Source organism: Dermochelys coriacea, chromosome 16 (genome assembly GCF_009764565.3).
Source record: "Dermochelys coriacea isolate rDerCor1 chromosome 16, rDerCor1.pri.v4, whole genome shotgun sequence".
NCBI classification, from domain to species: domain Eukaryota; kingdom Metazoa; phylum Chordata; order Testudines; family Dermochelyidae; genus Dermochelys; species Dermochelys coriacea.
This window is the reverse complement of record NC_050083.1, coordinates 5,210,087-5,227,952: the sequence shown is the minus strand read 5'-3', so window position 1 is coordinate 5,227,952 and position 17,866 is coordinate 5,210,087. Positions and strand designations below refer to the sequence as shown.

General features: G+C 48.3%; 1 protein-coding gene across 1 annotated transcript in view; it reads right to left on the bottom strand.

Annotated features, from left to right (window-relative positions):
- NPDC1 (neural proliferation, differentiation and control 1) overlaps positions 1 to 17,866 on the bottom strand; it is a 136,227-nt gene that overhangs the window by 63,649 nt on the left and 54,712 nt on the right. The gene's annotated exons all lie outside the window — the stretch shown is intronic.

Sequence of the window (17,866 nt, the reverse complement as noted above, 5' to 3'; positions counted from 1 at the left end):
GCAACTGGTGCCTAGGTTTCACAGTAGCAGCCGTGTTAGTCTGTATTCGCAAAAAGAGAAGGAGTACTTGTGGCACCTTAGAGACTAACAAATTTATTAGAGCATAAGCTTTCGTGAGCTACAGCTCACTTCATCGGATGCATTTGGTGGAAAAAACAGAGGAGAGATTTATATACACACACACAGAGAACATGAAACAATGGGTTTATCATACACACTGTAAGGAGAGTGATCACTTAAGATGAGCCATCACCAACAGCAGGGGGGGGAAAGGAGGAAAACCTTTCATGGTGACAAGCAGGTAGGCTAATTCCAGCAGTTAACAAGAATATCAGAGGAACAGTGGGGGGTGGGGTGGGAGGGAGAAATACCATGGGGAAATAGTTTTACTTTGTGTAATGACTCATCCATTCCCAGTCTCTATTCAAGCCTAAGTTAATTGTATCCAGTTTGCAAATTAATTCCAATTCAGCAGTCTCTCGTTGGAGTCTGTTTCTGAAGCTTTTTTGTTGAAGTATAGCCACTCTTAGGTCTGTGATCGAGTGACCAGAGAGATTGAAGTGTTCTCCAACTGGTTTTTGAATGTTATAATTCTTGACGTCTGATTTGTGTCCATTCATTCTTTTACGTAAAGACTGTCCAGTTTGGCCAATGTACATGGCAGAGGGGCATTGCTGGCACATGATGGCATATATCACATTGGTAGATGCGCAGGTGAACGAGCCTCTGATAGTGTGGCTGATGTGATTAGGCCCTATGATGGTATCCCCTGAATAGATATGTGGGCAGAGTTGGCAACGGGCTTTGTTGCAAGGATAGGTTCCTGGGTTAGTGGTTCTGTTGTGTGGTGTGTGGTTGCTGGTGAGTATTTGCTTCAGATTGGGGGGCTGTCTGTAAGCAAGGACTGGTCTGTCTCCCAAGATCTGAGAGAGCGATGGCTCGTCCTTCAGGATAGGTTGTAGATCCTTGATGATGCGTTGGAGGGGTTTTAGTTGGGGGCTGAAGGTGATGGCTAGTGGCGTTCTGTTGTTTTCTTTGTTGGGCCTGTCCTGTAGTAGGTGACTTCTGGGTACTCTTCTGGCTCTGTCAATCTGTTTCTTCACTTCAGCAGGTGGGTATTGTAGTTGTAGGAATGCATGATAGAGATCTTGTAGGTGTTTGTCTCTGTCTGAGGGGTTGGAGCAAATGCGGTTATATCGTAGAGCTTGGCTGTAGACAGTGGATCGTGTGGTATGATCTGGATGAAAGCTAGAGGCATGTAGGTAGGAATAGCGGTCAGTAGGTTTCCGATATAGGGTGGTGTTTATGTGACCATCGCTTATTAGCACCGTAGTGTCCAGGAAGTGGATCTCTTGTGTGGACTGGTCCAGGCTGAGGTTGATGGTGGGATGGAAATTGTTGAAATCATGGTGGAATTCCTCAAGAGCTTCTTTTCCATGGGTCCAGATGATGAAGATGTCATCAATGTAGCGCAAGTAGAATAGGGGCATTAGGGGACGAGAGCTGAAGAAGCGTTGTTCTAAGTCAGCCATAAAAATGTTGGCATACTGTGGGGCCATGCGGGTACCCATCGCAGTGCCGCTGATTTGAAGGTATACATTGTCACCAAATGTGAAATAGTTATGGGTCAGGACAAAGTCACAAAGTTCTGCCACCAGGTTAGCCGTGACAGTATCGGGGATCCTGTTCCTGACGGCTTGTAGCCCATCTTTGTGTGGAATGTTGGTGTAGAGGCTTCTACATCCATAGTGGCTAGGATGGTGTTTTTAGGAAGATCACCAATGGACTGTAGTTTCCTCAGGAAATCGGTGGTGTCTCGAAGATAGCTGGGAGTGCTGGTAACGAAGGGCCTGAGGAGGGAGTCTACATAGCCAGACAATCCTGCTGTCAGGGTGCCAATGCCTGAGATGATGGGGCGTCCAGGATTTCCAGGTTTATGGATCTTGGGTAGCAGATAGAATACCCCAGGTCGGGGCTCCAGGGGTGTGTCTGTGCGGATTTGTTCTTGTGCTTTTTCAGGGAGTTTCTTGAGCAAATGCTGTAGTTTCTTTTGGTAACTCTCAGTGGGATCAGAGGGTAATGGCTTGTAGAAAGTGGTGTTGGAGAGCTGCCTAGTAGCCTCTTGTTCATACTCCGACCTATTCATGATGACGACAGCACCTCCTTTGTCAGCCTTTTTGATTATGTCAGAGTTGTTTCTGAGGCTGTGGATGGCACTGTGTTCTGCATGGCTGAGGTTATGGGGTAAGCGATGTTGCTTTTCCACAATTTCAGCTCGTGCACGTCGGCGGAAGCAGCCTGTGTTTATTTCATGGTAACAAGAACTAACAAGGCGGGTTGATGGGGCCCCCAAAACCCAGTAACACCCAATGCTGCTGAGACATTTCTGCTCCACTTGCAGCAGGAGGGATCTGTGAGCGGACAACAGGAATGCCCTGGCACACGCCTTCTCCTGCTCGGCAACACGCAGAGTTACGCTCCCTGGTGGAGACAGTCTTCTACACGGTCAGCAAAGTGACTAGGAGAGTCGACTGATCAATAGCCACGTCAGCTGCCAGAGTCCAGACTGTGCCCAGCTGCAGCAACAGTAGGCCAAGACACCAGCGTCTGGAAACCCGCTGAGATTATTCAGCGCCCACCAGCCAGCTCAAAACCAGGTGATGATTCATGTCCAGATAACCAGTGTTCCCCAGCAGCGCTGGTATGGTCCTATCACACGCCTCACACTGCACGCTAGGTAACCCTGGCCAGCTGGCAGGCAGGCTGGGACAATTCATTGTCATGGGAAGGTCACACCCTTAATGGCACTGCTGATCACACACACGGGGCACAGAGCAGCTCCTTCTCCTTTCGCGGCTGGCTGTCTCAGAGCTTTCTAATGCACTGAGGGCAGGGTGTGCTGAGTGCTGATGAACGGCGATGCTTGCCATGTTATCCTCACGTATAGGAGAGTCTGTCAGGAACGGGAGAACCTGAGCCCAACACCACACACAAACAAATACCTACAGAACAACTTAATAAGGAGAGGAAGTGACCTATCTGTTCTCTAATTCTAGCTATGTGACTATTACACAGTTCTCGGTCTCCCTGTGAATAAAGCCAGGGCATGTTTACAGGGAAGAGGCAGGTATGTCTGATCACTGCACCATAAAAAGGGCTTGTGCTGATCCATCAGGGAATTACCCTCTAGTGGGAGCCCTGCTTCCTACTATATACAAAAAGAAAAGTAGCACTTGTGGCACCTTAGAGACTAACAAATTTATTAGAGCATAAGCTCTGTTTTTTCCACCAAATGCATCCGATGAAGTGAGCTGTAGCTCACGAAAGCTTATGCTCTAATAAATTTGTTAGTCTCTAAGGTGCCACAAGTCCTCCTTTTCTTTTTGTGAATACAGACTAACACGGCTGCTACTCTGAAACCTACTATATATAGGCTCTTATTTAAGTAGCTAGGAGGAAGGATAAGGGCCAGTGCTGAGCTCCAGGGATTCCTAGCCATCAAACTGTAGTATTTGAAAAAAACAAAATATGTCTTCTAACAGTTCAAGTAGTATTTTTATTCCTGGTACCCATACACTCAATACTGAGATGAACTACATATACACCCCTACACATTATCACAGTCCCTTCCACCAACACAACGCAGCCACCTCTGGAGCGGGACCCAGAAATCTCGCACCACAGCGTAGTACTGAGGGTGAAGAATATTGTATCCAAATGGAACGGTGGGGGGAATTTGTGGAAGCAGAGCACAATTTGGCCCAGAAATGGTGCTGATTCCGCCTTACTCCTGTGAGCCCCATCTTTAATGTCAGTTCTCATCTGCCCTCCCCCACCATCCCTCCAGCTGCACTGCACCCCTAGCCCCTGGTTGGGGCACTGGTTAAACACTGATCCCGAGTGATGACTGCCCCCTAGTGACAAAACATCATCCCTTTGTGCAGCAACCACAGTTTTTTCCTTGGAGGGCACAAGGGGTTCAACCAAGGGCTGACGAGCATGACCCTGCTTGGCCTGAGAGATGACAGGGCTGCCTGGCCTCGAGGCGGCATCCTATAGGCTGGGGAAATATTTTAGGGTTTTAAAACAGCAACTAGCACTTGGTGTGAGATGTCACGGCAGATTAAAGATACTCGCTATTGAGATCTGCACCAAAACAGGTACAGCAATGGGCCCAGGGGCTGCTATGCCTATTCCTTGGGGTTACAGTCACATGCTCTTAGCACAAGGTGAGCTCCCAGCCCAGGTCGGTCACAGGAAATGCTCACATGAGTTTGCTTGTCACCACAAGCCCTTTGGAAATGGTATCCTGCTTGGGAGAGAGCAGACTTGAGGCCTTGAAGAGAATGTTCTAGCCTCAACCCCTGGAACCTAGTGTGTTCTACAGTCACGAGAGAACACAGCCAGCCTCAGACAGTGGTTCTCTTCCACACATGGACAAGCCTTTCAAATATTTTTTCTGGCTCGCTCCTCAGTTTGCCTACACCCTGCCTGGCAGAATTCGTGAACACGGCTGTGGAGAGCTTTTGCAAGTTCAGAACGGCTGCTGCATCGGCAGTTCATTGCCATGCTCTCATTCATTCCTTTATGGGGCACTATGACATGCGCTTTGTGACGCTGAATTCCAGGTTACAAGTCCCAGAGGCGAGTTTCCTGCGGCAGGGGGTTCTCAGGATGGTCCCTGGCCCATGGAACTCCATGCCACCAGAAACAAGGAGGACCCCAATTCTTGTCTGGTTTCGATCACGCAGTCCCAAGAACCCCACAACCCATAGTGGAGCAGCAGTCCAGTGTCTCCAGGAAGACAATACCACAAGCGATCCATTTTACAAGAGCTATAATCAGAGCTTCACTGTGTATATTAATTAGAAACGGTTTAATTGTGTGTGTGGAGCATTATAAACTACAGTGAAGGGTGCATCTGAAAGGCACACAGATATGAACTCTGGTTTGTATTACCAATGACTGTAGTGTACAGCCCCACCTCAGCCCCGGCCCAGTAACAGCTGTACAAGTTCTGTGCTGACAGGCGTCGGAGAACTATTCCTGCTTGGAATATTCGTACTTCACTTTGAGCCTTTCCTCACTTGAGACTGAAGGTCTCTGCATCACAGTGTGACCTGACAGCTCCCGGGGGCAATGAGCCAGCAGCTTTGACTCATACTGATGAGGCATCAGGGCTTTCGTCCTTTGGGTCATCAATTTCCACAGCACTCCCCTGATCCCAGTAGAACATCCAGCCTGCCACAAAGGAAGAGGAAGCGCTTGCAACTCTGAGTCAATTGCCATCTGTCTGAGGCAGCCAGCAGGGGGTGCCAATGAGCAATGAAGTCTGGGCCTTGCTCAGAGACAAAACAGGGCCACATTTCTTGGAACCGTTTATTTTGCAGGCAGTGTTTTCTCAATGTCTTCCAATTAGGCCCCATTAGACACAACCCTAGACTCTGCCAGAGCCCCACATAGAGCCTGCAAAAGTAATCTGATGTGATTTGCTCATAATATTATTCGGCACGCTGCAACTAGGGAAAGGCTGAAGCACTTAATGCAAAGAGTTTAAGAGCATTAGGAGGGTGAAAACGAAGTCACCGCTGCTTCCGGAGCCTTATAATTTGCTTATTAAAGGAAAGAAAACTACAACAGGCTTAAAATAAAGGGCAGGAAGCAACCGGGGAATACCATATTTAAAAACTTAATCCACATGCAGACAAACATCAGTACTGTAAACAGCGCAGCTTCTTCTGAGTCAGACTCCCACATGACCGTATAAAACACGGAAAGAGATCCAGAGAAACAGTCTGCGTCACACAATACCTATTAAAGATAGGTTTCAAAGTAGCAGCCGTGTTAGGAATTTCTTTTTGCGGATACAGACTATTAAAGATGACACAGTGATTTAGCGTGGAAGGGAATAGGGCTCTTTTACTATTGTCTAAAATCAGCTCACTGGATACTCCAGGCAGGATATGAGAGAGAGAGACTAAGAGCTGGAAACATGGGCTGGGTGAAACCTTTTTTTTCCTGTTTTGGGGGATGGAAAAACTTGCTTCTTTCGACAACATATTCTGTGAAAGTGTTTGCTGAAAAACCAAACTTTTGTGAAAAGGAAAGAGTTTAAACACCCAGAAACAAAATAAAAGTGTTAAAATCAAAAATATTTCTATTCAGAGATTCTGCTGCAGTGTTTCATGGGAGTCGTAGTTCAGGTGCCTCAAGCCTCAAGTCTCCTATGGGCCAAGCTTCTTAGCTGGACTACACTTCCCATGATGCACTGCACAAGCTCAGTGAGAAGGGAGGCCACGGTGCATCATGGACGATGTAGTCCAGCTAGGGAGCCTGGCCCATAGAAAGGGAATGGGGCAAGAGGCACCTGAACTGTGACTCCCACGAAGCACTGCACTGAATAGAAGTGTTCAGTTTTGGATTGTTTGCCAGGCAGTCTAAGTTTTCCATGGAATAGAACCCATTCTCCAACTAGCTCTCCTTGCAACACCCCTGCTTCCCAACCAGACCTGCCCTCTGGAGCACTGTTCTCTCCTCCCAGGAACGGCCCGAGAGGGACCCTTCTGGTAGGCTGACAAGCAGTCAGAAAAGGAGACAAAAGCGTCCTGTTGTGCAATCTAGGCCTTTTTCCTTGGTAACAAGGTCTCAGATCACAGGCACAGCATGGCTACGCAGCCAGCATTCCCTTCAGAAGGGAAGCGTTTTGCAGGCAGCCAACGACCAGCAACAGTTTCAAAAGTGCAAGGGGATTCCCAGTCCAGCCCCTCTGCACAGATGTCTGAATGCTCACACACGCTAAGCCAAGCTGTTTGGCACCCTTCGGGTCATTTCATTACTCACACAGAAAGCTGATTTAATTGTCCCCAATGCAACCAGTTTTCGTCAGCCTTCCCCTTCAGAGGGCTACACCACGTGCAGCTTCATCAAGGCGTCTGTCATCCTCAAGCACAGCCGGAAAGACGTGTCTAGGGACGGTTCTAACAAGGACGGGGACAGTTTTTGCTGGCCCCATCTATGCTACAGCTCAGCTTAGAAGGCCACTTGCCAACACTCTCCTCTGATCCGGTGTCCACGCTGCAGCTTTCTTTCACCACACAACCACGTGTCAACTGCGTTGTGCGTCTGCACTGACCCCACTGACTAATCAAGCTTGTATCAATGCATCATGGGAACAGCAGGGCAGCTCATCCCATAGTGTCTCAGCAGGGGGAGAATGCCAGAGGCCATGAACACAGAGTATCTGCCCAGGGTACACTGCCACAGATGCTGCTCTAGGCCCACGTGAGAGCTGGGGAGGGGGCCACTTCCCTAGAGGGACCTGTCCTCATGCAAAACAACGGTATCCGGAGCCTGTTATATGAAAACCACCACGTGCCAGCCTAGAATCTGGGCCGAGGCAAAATACGATTAGCTACCACAGTCAGCAGTGTGTGCGATACAAACTGAGTGCAAAGGGAGGAGTTGTAGATTCAAAAGGGCTTGAGGTAGTGAGGAAAGAATCCAGGCTTCAAGCTTCTGGACCAGAAGAACTTTGAGTGTGCAGTGCCTTGCTGAAGAAAAAATTAGAGAAACAAGGTGGGTGAGGTCATATCTTTTATTGGACCAACTTCTGTTGGTGAGAGAGACGAGCTTTCGAGCATACACAGAGCTCATCTTCAGGTCTGGGAAAGGTCATCTCTCTCACCAACAGAAGTTGGTCCAATGAAAGATATGACCTCACCCACCTTGTTTCTCTAATATCCTAGGACCGACACGGCTATGACAACCGCATGCCAAACATCCCCTATTAACCAGATGGGTGGGGTCCTTTGCATGGTAAATCCAAAAACTCTGCCTTAATCTTCCCTCCCTGGAATTACATCCAGCATCCCTCTGAATGAGCCAATCAAGATTGGAACAGGCCCTGCTTCAAACCTGGCCTATGCAGGAGCACTCAGCAGACAGGTAGCTTGGAAGGAGAATGGAGCCTGCAATTGTTTCACCTTGAGCTGGGCTCTCCGATCTGGCTCAGAGGCCAAGCAGGGTAGCACCTGGCTGGTTCAGAAACAGAAGCTGGGAGAGGTGTTGGCGATTCAGGAGACACCATTCAGAGCGAACAAGCACCCACAGCCGGGTGTTCGGGGACACTGTGCTGACACCATGCAGGAGAGTCAGGTTTGGAATATCTGTGGCCTTTAGAGATGCTGCAGCACTTCTGGCTGGAGGCAGTGGTTAGGCCCAGTGTCCTAGACCAAACAAGGTGGGCAGTGTTATAAACACCTTAATAGGTAGGTGGGACATAAAAGCTCCTGATCACTGTAGCATCTTGGAGCCAACTCCCTGTGAAGTCTCATTTTGATAAAGTTTTATAAGCCACAGTCATCTGCTGTGAAACTGCGACAGTGCCATCTTGCAGCTGACAATTCTTCCACCAGATAGTTTAAAGCGCAGACCTCCCCACACTCTGCATCGCCGTAGTGCTTAAGTGAAGATGCTCCGACATGGATGGGAGATACTCGGCGAGAGGCAGCAGCTATGTAGCTCTCCCGCCGACACAACACTGTCTACACCAGGAGTTAGGTTAGTATAACTATGTCGCTGAGGGGTGTAGATTTTTCACACCCTTCAGCAACGTTGTTATACCAATACAAGTCTGTAGTGTAGACCTGACATTTGTGTTTGGTTAGAGGGCATTACTTACAATGGATTTATATCCAAGGACAACCAGCAAGCAAGACAGACTATCTATGGCAGCTACCAGCATTGCTACCCTGCCTATTGATTCCCTATCACAGGGATTCTCCCATGTCTCCATAACACGGATCACATCTTGAGAGAGATTTTCCAGAGATGCCTGCCCTCCCAATTCAAGATCCTGTATCATCCCTGGGCCAGCGACAGCTGACACAGAAGAGTAAGAAATGAAACGAGATGCATTTTAGATTCTTCTGATACAATTTAGCAGGTGGAAAAGGAGGAAGAAAGCTCACACCATATGACCAGGCCTGGATCACTAGCAATCCACAGACTACAGAGAACTGCTGCCTTCGATGGTGCAGAAATCAGTGCAACATGCAACAGAAAGGCCAGTCATTGGGGCTGGTGCTCACAGTTTTCACGAAAACTCCGTTTTCACAGAAATAGAAGGATGTGGTAGGAGGGAGCAATAAATCAGTCACAAACACACACTCCATCAACAGCCTTTTCACCCAGCATTTGTCACAGAGCAGGGGCTGAATTTCTGCAAATGCTGCTACTCTTAGAAAACAAAAATAAAACAGCCATGAAACGCTGGTTGAAATGTTGGCAATTTAAATTAATTTCTCTGGCTTCCCATTAACACCCGCTCTTGAGAGCAGCTTGGAGCCTATTTCCACCTCCAGTGGAGGCGGGTGGCATTAAGAATTTATCAGGAGGAATTACGTGTGTTTATGAAAACAAACGTGAATGACTTAAAAAGGGAAAGTCTACAGACTCAGTGGATTCGTGCTCGGAGATGCAGGCAGTGTTAAGGCACGTTAAAAGCTTTTTGCCTGTTTCCGAGTGACCCGGTATTCCACAGCTCATCTCAGAGAGGTGATCATGTTTAAGAAGGGGGCTGCCAGAAATAGACGTCATAAAAGCTTTTATTCCAGCAGTAAAATAAAAGGAGATGCTCATGGTTATAAAACTCTAAACCTTGTTTCGTGCCCCGAATTAGCTCTTTACATCCATTGGCGTCAAAGGATTTTACACAAGATGGCAAATATCATTAGGGCTAGTCTTCTGGCTCTCTGTTTTTACAGCACCTAGCACAGTGCGGTCCTGGCCTCTAGCTGGGGCTTTTAGGGGCTATGGAAATACACATCATAAATTATTAACAACAATCCCCTCATTTTAAAGATGGGGAAACTGAGCTGTGAGAAGAACTTTGCTCAAGCAAGTCAGTGATGGAGCCAGGACTATAAACCTGCTCTTCTAACTCCTGGTAGAACATCCAGAGGGGAAAGACCCCATACTCCATTGCAAACCCCCCCCCGCCCCCATGAAGTTTTCCACTTGTGCCGCACAGCTGTTCTGCTAACCCCCAGCATCTGTGTGGTGACGATAATCCCTAGCTCTTACCTAACACTTTTCATCAAGAGATCTCAAAGAGCTTTACAAAGGAAGTCAGTATTACTGTCCCCATTTTACAGATGGGGAAACGAAGGCACAGAGAGGGAAGTGACTCGCCCAGGGTCGCCCAGCAGGGTGACCAAATTCAGATCTCCCAAGTCCTGATCCAGTGCACTATCCACTCGGCCCTGGAAAAGTTGGCTGTGAGAGTCTCAGCCCTGTGAAAACCTGCACAGGGGGCCAGCTAGACTTGGGGAAACAAAACTGATTCTTTAAAGCATTAGCTAGCAAGATATTAAAGGGGGATTGAAACTGAATGAGATGTGGCTGCCAGATTTAATTTTTTTTAAAGGATTTGTGCAGTTTCCACACTAGCCTCCTGTGTGTTTTGGGGTGGGGGTATGCTAAGCAGAAAGATTTCCAGAAATTCAGGTGTTCTCAACGTTTTTTGTTCTCCCCCTCCCCCCCCCCAACATGCTATAAAAACTCCATGGCCCATCTGTGCCACAACAGTTGTTTTTCTGTGTATAAAAGCCAGGGCCGGCGTTAGGGGGTAGAAAGCAGAGCAACTGCCGGGGACCCCATGCCACATTGGGCCGCACAAAGCTAAGTTGCTCCGGCTTCATCTTTAGCCCTGAGTGGCGGGACTTCAGGTTTCTGCCCTGGGCCCCCGTGAGTCTAATGTTGGCCCTACTTGGCAGCCCCCTGAAACCTGCTCACGCCTCCCTCCCCCCCCAGGGAAGCCTTCGGGGGGGGGGGGTGTTTTGAGAACTGCTGCACTAATTAATCCTGCACTGGAAAAACAACAAGAGGAAGATTGTGCCTATATTGTCTTAATTTTCTACATCTGGCCTGAGACTTTCAGTATCCAAGTATCAGAGTAGCAGCCGTGCTAGTCTGTATCCGCAAAAAGAAAAGGAGTACTTGTGGCACCTTAGAGACTAACAAATTTATTTGAGGCACCTTAGAGATTAAGGTGCCACAATTCCTCCTTTTCTTTTTGCGGATACAGACTAACACGGCTGCTACTCTGAAACTTATTTGAGCATAAGGTTTCGTGAGCTACAGCTCACTTCATCGGATGCAAGTATCCACGTAAATTTCCACTAGAGGGCATCTGTGAGCACAACTACCAAGGCAGCTAGGCTGTTCTGCAGGTATTAGGCAGCCCTGCAAATAAAGCAGAGCGTTTAACGGAGATAGAAGACGACCAGGTCATAGCAGCTGGACAACTGCTCCACGGCTCCATCCAATGAGGATGAACAGCAGTGATGGAGAGACTTGTTGATCTAATTACATTTTTAATGTTTAATCAATTGTTATTTAAAACCCACATTAACTGATTATATTTGACTTTACAATTCATTAATCGGCCGTTAGCAGGGCAATTAGAATTTGGGGAGTGTCAGTCACCACCCATGAAACCGAGGAAGAGCTAATTTAATATGTTTCAGAGTAGCAGCCGTGTTGGTCTGTATTCGCAAAAAAAAAAAAGGAGTACTTGTGGCACCTTAGAGATTAACAAATTTATTAGAGCATAAGCTTTCGTGAGCTACAGCTCACTTCATCGGATGCATTTGGTGGAAGAAACAGAGGAGAGATTTATATACACACACACAGAGAACATGAAACAATGGGTTTATCATACACACTGTAAGGAGAGTAATCACTTAAGATAAGCCATCACCAGCAGCAGGGGGGGGGGGGAAGGAGGAAAACCTTTCATAGTGGTTCTGTTGTGTGGTGTGTGGTTGCTGGTGAGTATTTGCTTCAGATTGGGGGGCTGTCTGTAAGCAAGGACTGGTCTGTCTCCCAAGATCTGTGAGAGTGATGGGTCGTCCTTCAGGATAGGTTGTAGATCCTTGATGATGCGTTGGAGAGGTTTTAGTTGGGGGCTGAAGGTGATGGCTAGTGGCGTTCTGTTGTTTTCTTTGTTGGGCCTGTCTTGTAGTAGGTGACTTCTGGGTACTCTTCTGGCTCTGTCAATCTGTTTCTTCACTTCAGCAGGTGGATATTGTAGTTGTAGGAATGCATGATAGAGATCTTGTAGGTGTTTGTCTCTGTCTGAGGGGTTGGAGCAAATGCGGTTATATCGTAGCGCTTGGCTGTAGACAATGGATCGAGTGGTATGATCTGGATGAAAGCTAGAGGCATGTAGGTAGGAATAGTGGTCAGTAGGTTTCCGATATAGGGTGGTGTTTATGTGACCATCGCTTATTAACACTGTAGTGTCCAGGAAGTGGATCTCTTGTGTGGACTGGTCCAGGCTGAGGTTGATGGTGTATATATTTGACTATGTCCAGCAGAAAACAGCTTTATTACACTGAAACCAAATGTCTCCATGGGAACCCACGTTCCATTTGGATGAGCAAGAACGGTGCAGGAATCACCATATTTTTGAGATGGAGGGTGGGAGGGGGTGAGGGGAGAGCACAGCCACCATGGGGATCCTGGGAATAAATCCAAATAAAAGGAGAAGGACTCTTGTGAAGTCGCGAAGCAGTTTGTTTGAACAGACCACACACAATTTCACCCTGCTGTGGTCCAGTTAGCTTTTGTCTATTTTCCTCATTGTTTCTAGCTAACTGCATCGGTCTGCGGGTGACGGGAAAACTCACAGAAGACCCTTATATAATATTGCACCGCCAACAGCACTGCCCCAGTGTGGGTGGGAGCGCAAATGGTTAGCCCAGCCTTGGAAACCTGGCTGACTGGATGATGCATGTTCTTAGGCGGTTTGGGGGACACAGATCATTACAGGGCAGTGATGGAGAAGCCTGCTGCCTACTGGGGCCGGGAGGGGGGAGGAAATGGAGTGTGGGGGGGATCAGTACAAGTAGTTCAAGCTGGAAGCTGAAGCAAATAAGAAGATTCTCAAATGAACTGATGCATGCTGGAACCGGAGCACTCCTCTTGACACAGGAGACATCCACCGCAGCATGCTGATAGCGGCATAACAGGGCCATGTGCCTGTTTGAAAACACAGTCATGGACGCGGCTCCAGCACCCCTCTACTATGGATAAAACCTGCTGTCAGCCCCAGAATGATTAAACTGGCAGAGGAAGCAACTAAAGACCAACAGAGGCACTTGAGGTTTGTGGTGCTATTCTCCATGTGAATACAGCACACACTGAGCAGGTTCCAGAAAATACACTTGCACATTCATGTACACAGGCAGTGTGGTTCAGCAGATTGAAGACCCAGACCGGTGCTCTGACACCCAGGTTCTATCCCTGGCTCTGCCCCTAGCCTGCTGGTGACCTTGAGCAAATCACTTTGCCTCTGTGCCTCAGTTTCCCCATCTGTAAAACACACTCCTCTGTAGGCCTCTTTGAGATCTACTGTTGAAAAGTGCGATATATGATCAGGTATAATTATATTACATCAGGGCTATATGTTCAGTATGGTAGCACCTGCAAACCCCAGCCGTGGCTCAGAGCTCCATTGTGCCATGCTGCATGCACACAGATGAAGAAAATCGTCCCTTCCGCAGGGAGTTTACAATCCAGGTGTTACATGGGATGGGACAGCAGGGCAAAAAGCCAGACAAGGTGAGGAAAGGTGCGGGGTGGGGGGGGGGGGAAAGAGAGAAAAACTGAAGGGCAGGGAGATTGGAGTTTTGAAGAGACCTGACATGCTAGTGGTTGTTTATCTTAAAAATATCCTGATGTAAAATCACAGAACTGGAAAGGACCTCAAGAGACCATCTAGTCCAGTCCCCTGCACTCACAGCAGGACTAAGTATTATCTAGACCATCCCTAACAGGTGTTTGTCTAACCTGCTCTTAAAAATCTCCAATGATGGAGATTCCACAACCTCCCTCGGCAATTTATTCCAGTGCTTAACCACCCTGACAGTTAGGAAGTTTTTCCTAATGTCCAACCTAAACCTCCCTTGCTGCAATTTAAGCCCATTGCTTCTTGTCCTGTCCTCAGAGGTTATGGAGAACAATTTTTCTCCCTCCTCCTTGTGAGAGCCTTTTATGTACTTGATAACTGTTGACTTGAAAAAGTCACAGGGCTTTAAGGGTATTTATCGGCTCCCAGTCATTTTTGCCAAGTTCATTTGGGTTTCTGAATCCCAAACACTCAGATTCAGCTGAACCATTAATCGCAACATGCTGCAACCCCAGGAAGTTTATTTCATCCTTCTGGGACATGGGCAATTGCAAGCCCTTGGCAGGGAAGCTTCTTTCGCAGACTTTTCTCCCCCGTGCATTTCCTAGTATAGTGCATGCCTGTCCTGCTCCATGCTTGACCCATCTCCCACCTGTGAAGGTTAGAAGTAACGGAAGAGGAGAAGGACCTTGGAGTATTGGTTGATCATAGGATGACTATGAGCTGCCAATGTGATATGGCTGTGAAAAAAGCTAATGCGGTTTTGGGATGCATCAGGAGAGGCATTTCCAGTAGGGATAAGGAGGTTTTAGTACCGTTATACAAGGCACTGGTGAGACCTCACCTAGAATACTGTGTGCAGTTCTGGTCTCCCATGTTTAAAAAGGATGAATTCAAACTGGAGCAGGTACAGAGAAGGGCTACTAGGATGATCCGAGGAATGGAAAACTTGTCTTATGAAAGGAGACTTAAGGAGCTTGGCTTGTTTAGCCTAACTAAAAGAAGGCTGAGGGGAGATATGATTGCTCTCTATAAATATATCAGAGGGATAAATATAGGAGAGGGAGAGGAATTATTTCAGCTCAGCACCAATGTGGACACAAGAACAAATGGGTATAAACTGGCCACCAGGAAGTTTAGACTTGAAATCAGACAAAGGTTTTTAACCATCAGAGGAGTGAAGTTTTGGAATAACCTTCCAAGGGAAGCAGTGGGGGCAAAAGATCTATCTGGTTTTAAGATTCTACTCGATAAGTTTATGGAGGAGATGGTATGATGGGATAATGGGATTTTGGTAAGTAATTGATCTTTAAATATTCAGGGTAAATAGGCCAAATCCCCTGAGATGGGATATTAGATGGATGGGATCTGAGTTACTATAGAAAATTCTTTCCTGGGTATCTGGCTGGTGAATCTTGCCCATGTGCTCAGGGTTTGGCTGATTGCCATGTTTGGGGTCGGGAGGGAGTTTTCCTCCAGGGCAGATTGGAGAGGCCCTGGAGGTTTTTTTGCCTTCCTCTGTAGCATGGGGCATGGTTGACTGGAGGGAGGCTTCTCTGCTCCTTGAAGTTTTGAACCATGATTTGAGGACTTCAATAGCTCAGACATGGGTGAGGTTTTTCATAGGAGTGGTGGGTGACATTCTGTGGCCTGCGCTGTGCAGGAGGTCGGTCTAGATGATCAGAGTGGTCCCTTCTAACCTTAGTATCTATGAATCTATCACCTCCCACCTGTGAGGGTTAGTCCTATCACTCAAACTGTAACAGCTCCACTTCTGGTTCCAGCGGTCCCTGGTTCAACCCTCAATCACAAGCAAGATGGCAGTTGTCTGGTTCTACTGCTTCTTATGGCTGATCACCAGCACAGAGAAGGAAGTGGAGGATAGGTGACCTGCTACCTGTACCAAGTGTCTTTGGATGGCCACTGGATCCAACCACCTGATCAGCATCTGGGAGGAGGTTTTCTTTTCCCCAGTACAGATTTTGTCCTGGCCTGTTGAGTAGCAGAGAAGTGCATGAGGAACAGAAGACTGCTCAGCCTTTCTGCCATAAGTTGAGAATAGCATCTAAACTAAACCCTTTAGAGGCATATAGACAAAGTGTGCGCAGTTGGGCTGAGGCTGGCCTATTGTGAGCTCTATGTAATCTGTGCCAACACTAGTACACGTCTGTTTTATTCCCTTTGTAGTGAGCACAACTGGGATGGTCTGCAATGCTTTAGCTGCCCTAAAATGGAGGCGGAAGGCAGGGACAGAGTAGCAAGATCCCCCTTGTCCGGCCCCAGTAGCTGCCAGGAGGCTAAGTGAGAAGCACTCCTCGTAAGTGCTGAACAAGGAGCTGCATAGGGAAAGATAGTAACGGGGGGTATTGGAGCCAGCAGGAGGTGCAGTAGCAGGTCTTGCTTCCTGGTGGGACATCGGTGGCAGCAGCAGGATGGGACGATGATTAAGGCACCCGTTTTCCCAATTGCATGTGTCCAGCTCTCTCCTTATGGAAAGTCACAAGGGAATCATATGGGGAAACCGAGCTCCAGTGGTGAACGAGTGGAACAGGGTTCCTCCGTCGGACCCACCACTGCTTTGCTTGAGGCAGTTTTTCAGAGCTGCCAGCTGACCCTTAGAAAACTCTCAGCAACTCATCAGCCCAGCTGGATTTACGGCCAGGCTGACGACAGGGTGATGACTGCACAGGTGCCTTGGCAACCGGGAAGTGGAGTTGTCTTAGTCACCAGGGGACAGCTGTGACTCTGGACAGGCGCAGGATGATTAAGGGCCACACTGAAAATCCAGGAACAAGCAGGGAGGCTTTTGCACTGCCACGTACCAAGCACAACACCAAGCTCACCTCTATGGAGATGGAACGGCCACAGGACCAGAAGGTGACTTTAAAAAGGGGGAGGCATTTTCAGATGCTGCATCCCAGTGTCATACACACAGGGCTGCCTGGAGCATTTCCTTGGGGGGGGTGGTGGAGGAGAGGTGCATGAACACACCTCACTCACCCCATTCATTGCACTAGCAGTGAGCCTCCAGTGTGGTTAAATGTGTAATCAGAAATTGACAGGTTTCAGAGTAGCAGCCGTGTTAATCTGTATCCGCAAAAAGAAAAGGAGGACTTGTGGCACCTTAGAGACTAACAAATTTATCTGAGCATAAGCTTTCATGAGCTATAGCCCACTTCATCGGATGCAATCAGAAACTGCACTCAATTTAATAAAGCCACTAGAAGCGCCACGTCCCAGGGAGTGTAAAGACGCTTGCTCTGTCACCCGGCTCAATGGGGATATGCGACGCTATTACTGCAGAACATTTCTCGAAACAAAAGCCGGCTGCCGTAATTATTGTTTTGTCTCAGATGTTTACATGCTGAGGATTTGTAAGCCTGGTAAAACTCAGGGGCCATTACACCGGCTGGCTCCAGCCCACACTTCTCCTTCCTTCCCACTTCGGCACACAGATGAGGAGAGCGAAGGAAAACTGAATCGTATGGATCGGGAAGCCTGCTCTAGGAGAAGGGCAGGAAGAATCCCCTTGAAACTGTTTCACTCTGATGGGAAATGTTTGAAAAGAGGAAGCCCTCCCCCTTCATAGGGCGCCAGAACCAGGGGGCCAGTAGGGCCATGGCCGACCCTCTTTGGAAAGTTGGAAGACCTGGCCCATCCACTTTTCAGGACAGGCCCCAGACTCCTGCCCCTCTGCTTCTGCCCAAGGCTCTGCCTCCCGACCAGGCCGGAAACCGGAACCAAGCCCAGGCAGCTGTGGGGAGCGGGGGCAGGGACATGGGCCGGGGGCTTCTCTCAGGCCCCCCGCCCAGTGAAGGTGATGGGTCTGGGGCTCCCCACAGTGGCCCGGGTGGCTGTTATCTTGCCCAGACTCCAGCTTCTGGCCTGGCCAAGGGGTGGGGCAGGACCTCGTTTCCCCCCCCCACCACCCCACTTTTATGAAGGATCCAGCACCCTGCCCCTTCTCTCTGCTGCTGCCTTCAGGGGCTGATCACTTTAACAAGGGAGGCAGCATTCCCCACAGAACCTTCCTTCAACTGGACTGCTGACATTTGTAAGGGGCTGCCTTTCCCCACCCCCTTAGAGACCGACCTCCAAGCAGGACACTCTTTGAAGTCGGAAGCCTTTTAAAAAAAAACACAACCTTCTCAATTGTTGTTGCAGGAGCTGCAT